The sequence below is a fragment of the Rutidosis leptorrhynchoides genome, chromosome 1, assembly GCF_046630445.1.
Source record: "Rutidosis leptorrhynchoides isolate AG116_Rl617_1_P2 chromosome 1, CSIRO_AGI_Rlap_v1, whole genome shotgun sequence".
In the NCBI taxonomy this organism is placed as follows: domain Eukaryota; kingdom Viridiplantae; phylum Streptophyta; class Magnoliopsida; order Asterales; family Asteraceae; genus Rutidosis; species Rutidosis leptorrhynchoides.
Genome location: NC_092333.1, coordinates 343,087,485 through 343,091,959, shown reverse-complemented (window position 1 = coordinate 343,091,959; position 4,475 = coordinate 343,087,485). Strand labels below are relative to the sequence as shown.

The 4,475-nt window shown below is 29.9% G+C and overlaps 1 long non-coding RNA gene across 1 annotated transcript; it reads left to right on the top strand.

Annotated features, from left to right (window-relative positions):
- Positions 1-1,055: 1,055 nt before the first annotated feature.
- Positions 1,056-3,496, top strand: LOC139870529 (uncharacterized). The gene is made up of 4 exons (XR_011766593.1): positions 1,056-1,232; positions 1,325-1,367; positions 2,108-2,240; positions 3,207-3,496. It is a non-coding gene; the product is annotated as an uncharacterized lncRNA (long non-coding RNA).
- Positions 3,497-4,475: the final 979 nt, after the last annotated feature.

Sequence of the window (4,475 nt, the reverse complement as noted above, 5' to 3'; positions counted from 1 at the left end):
ATTTACTTAGGGATGAAGTATTTAGTGGAGGTGGTTTAATGATGTAGATGATGATGATGATGAAAAACAATGATGATGATGATGATGGTGTAAGTGTTCTAGTCAATTTTTGGTTTGCAATTGTACATGTACTTGTGTAAGCTTTCTAATGTATAATTTTAAGATGTTTACTTGTATGTTTAGAGTTTAGGAAGTAAGCTAATGTCAGGTTCTAATCAAGATAGGTTAATGTTGGTTAAATGAAAGAAATGTCTAAGTACAAAGTAATCAAGACTAGTGGTGAAAATGATGAAGTGTAGAAATGTTTTTATCTTATGATCAAATGTTCAAATGAAATTGTTTTAAGTCTTTAATCTAAATACTTAGTTAATAAGTTTATTTATTAAGTTAATATATATAAAGATATAATTTACAAGTCTAGGGTTTATGATAATGAGCTAGGGTTCAAAGTAGTAAGCTAGGATATTAGGACTTTATGCAAAATGTGTGAAGTAACACCCAATCAAGTAAAACCTAAAATGCATCCTTAGGGTTATACAAACCCTAAAATAAAACAAGACATAAATTAATAAATTTACTCGTTATGTCGGAAATTGTAACTTAAAGAAGTCAAACTAGACAACTTAAGTCGAAAAGCTAGAGTTGTGACATGTTATACTATACAAACACATGTAGAACAAAAAAATAATATGAACACCATGAACAATTAAATACACGAAGATGAAGCTGACAACCATCTATAGATTCTATTAAAACACTAACATGGTGATGTCATAATTAAAGAATTTCTCTTAATACAAAAAAATCAAAAATAAATTAAAAAAATTTAAGTACATGTAAATGATGTCATTAACATAAAATTTATATAATTAAAAATTAAAATATTAATTACTCCGTATAAGATATTGAACGCACCTCCTCTCTCTCTCTCTCAAATACCAACTGGGCGGATACCCTTACCAAATATGGGGTGCAGGTTCAATTCTGGTCTGCGCTAACTATTGGGTATTGGGTAGGAGTTTTACCCGGCCTACTTAGTCGTTGTGGGGTGGGTTGTTGCCTGAAAATTTACACTTTTACCAAAAATAAACCCTAAAAACCAAAACAATTCCATCTTCCTCACTTTCTCGCTTGGTTTCTTCTTCAACGATTTCTCTTTGCCGCTCTGCTCTTCGTCTCCCATCACATTTCACAATTTTATTTTCCATCTGCGTATTGATTTTCTCATATAGGTAAACAAATAATTTTCTTTGTGGTTTGATTTTGTTGGTTATAAGTATATCTTGAATATTTATCTTCATGGTTCATTGATTTCTAAAAGCAGCATTTGGAGTTCTTCAACAGTTATGCACTCATGCTTATTCAAGGTTAGTACATTTAGGTTCTTAGAATCGTTATGCTTGATTCGATGTATGAAATTTTATAATTAATTTTGAAAATATTAAAATTGTTTAAATTATTCCTGTGTGATTTATTCAATGTGTAATTATCATTTGGTTGTTTTGGTTTATGTGGATGAAGGATAAGAAATCTTAACATTGTGTGTGATGTAGGATACTACTGTTACTTATTGAACACTAAGTGTTCGATGAAATGCCACAAAGAAGTTCAAAATTCGTTCTCAGGGTATTATGATGATGTTTGTATAGTACATATTTTTTGAAATATTGTGCTATCCTATTGCATTCAACATGAGCGCATGATCAATGCTTTGGGTACTTATAGTAGTTGTCTAAAGTTTGGCTTCTTGATTAATTTCGATTCTAATATGTGTTAGTGTAGTTAAAAAGATTTCAGGTGATGGAACATGAATACACGAAGATGGATGTTGCATGGTGTCATAATTTGAAGTAGAAGATTTTGACTTGATGTTTTTACTTGATGGGTTATTAGTATTATTTATACATAGATTTGGTTTTGTATGAAACTCTTGATATTAGCTCACTTGGAGGCATAATAATAGTTAATGTGTTACTTTATTCTTCTTATATGAACCATTAGTATTAGTTTGGTGTTTTACACTATAGTTTAAAGGTGTGTTTTAAAAGAGAAATAGATAGCAGATTTGCACATGTTACTAATGCTTGCACATCCAACTATTTCGTAGTTTCCATCCTATGTATGGGCATGACAATTGAAGTTGCAAAGAAACTGGAGTTACTTGTGTGCTCTGACTGTGTTGATGATGATGCATAAGAATCGATGTGCACATTTCCATAGCATCATCTCCTGAAGCCAAGGTGAGAATCCATGTCATTTATTGTTGCAATATTATCACACTGTACATTGAAGAATTTTGTTCAGTTGGTACATTGTGCATTGATTTGTAGTTACATATAACAACTTGCTGATTAGCTAATTTCCAGTTTGACCATAAAGCAGAAACCCCCTAAAAGTGTTTGGAACCATTGATTTCTTTCATAATAGGTATTTCCAAAAATGTATTATAGTTGAGATAAAATGATCATTTTAGCGTAAGGGTATCTCATAAGTTTCTTGAGATAATTGGTATCTTCTAGACATTTTTCAGAAAATATTGTACTGTTTTTGTTATCATCATTAGATATGCAATTTTCAAGGTTTACATGGTATATGAATAGTGAGGTTGAAACATCAGTTGTCTGGTCATGTGCTCGCTTACAAAAAAGTCATGTTGTCTTGAATAGTCTTATATGGTTAAAATATCATATTGACTTATTTGTATAAACTGGGTGAGCTATTCAAGTGGGATAACAACATTGCAAAATATGCTTCTTAATAATTTTCCATTTCCAGTTCTTCTTTATTTATTTCGTTATCTTTTGCTCATTAAATCGTTATATTTTGTTCGATCCATGAATTAAATGTGGAAGAGATGCTCACCAATACATGATATTGATGTTTATGCTCATTATAGAAGTATGGAGGTATGCAGATCCTTTTGATGTTGGTTTCTTGATGCAAAAAAGAAATGCTTTATTGTTATTGACAAATGACAATGTTCCATTGACCTATCAATTTCCCCTCAAGTTCTTCACACCAAAAACTCTATTGTCTATATCTTTATGTTTCGTATTGCTATACTTTTTTATGCTTCTAACGGGGGTGTTAAGAGTGTTTATTAGTTTTTAGGTTATTATAAGATCGTATTGTAGCGGTTATTTTGTTAAAAATAACTTCAATTGTAACAATGTAATAGTTCCTTTTTTTATTTTTATTTTTCTCAGACTTGGATAGCTCTCTTGGATGGCACAAGATCCATATGAAGATAATGCTAAAAATGTACGGTTTAATTTGTATTGGTTCCCCTGAAATCAAAAAAACTTTGAGGTAATATGTATTGGTTTTCAAGAAATTGAAATATATCCATAGTGGGTTATGATTTAGTTGTGGTGTAGTTTTATAGAATTTACCTTTAAGTATTCATTCATGTTATATTTTGGAGAAAGAGTAGTACAAAACCTTTGCTTGCTGGTTGTGGACATAGCAAGTTGACTGCAATTGGTCTTGCTATTTATGAGGCTGTTGTCATAGGGTAACACCATAAGTTTTAATAATAGTTCTTGATACGTTAGTTACTTAGGGTAATGGAAGTAACATATCTTACTCTCTTCTTTTTACTATTTGCCTTTCTTTATGTGGTATAGTTTTGATTTGATTGTATTTTGCCTTAAAATTTGAGAATGATGGTGTGATATTGCTGTTCAAATACATCAATTAAAAGAAGGTACGCAATTTTACAATTTTGGAAGCTGTTGTTTTGAAATACTGTTTGAGCATCATTTATGGATGTGTGATTTTATTTTTATTATGCATGTACATAATAGAGGGTGTGAGTGTTGTGTTTTTCTAATATTAGTGTAAACTTATGATGATAAAAAAGTAGCTATATTATTTCATAATAGAATTTACTAATGTCCTTTTTGTTTTTTTGTTTTTTTTATAGATTTAATTTAACAAATCCGTGAATCCACGGGTCTTTTTGCTAGTTAAAGCCAATATAGTGCTAAATTATTCAATTAAGAGGTAAACAACACACGCTTAGTCATTGTGCGTCTTATAGTTATGAAAGTGATACGTTGAAACATAATAGGTATAACAACGAACATATTGTATGTATGACCAAATTGCGATTATGAAAATAGAAATGTTGTATTAACATAATTGTTCATAAAATGATGTGTTCACGATTAACATACACTATCTTATATATTTTTTTTTCTCATTAGACCATGTCATTTTTGGAGTATATTTTATCAAAATTTTCGTGAATGTATGTGAAAATATTAACAATAAATTCCAATTAAAATGTGGCATTCAAAGATCTTTGACTACATGTTCGTAAACATAAATCTAATCACCTACTCGTATAAGGACAAAGACAGGTTGTGCATCCCATGATCCATTTCTAAATAAACAACGTTACTAAAATAGTTATCAATCATTTTTTCGCTTAATGATAATATTTTAATTTTAATTTTATATTATATTATATT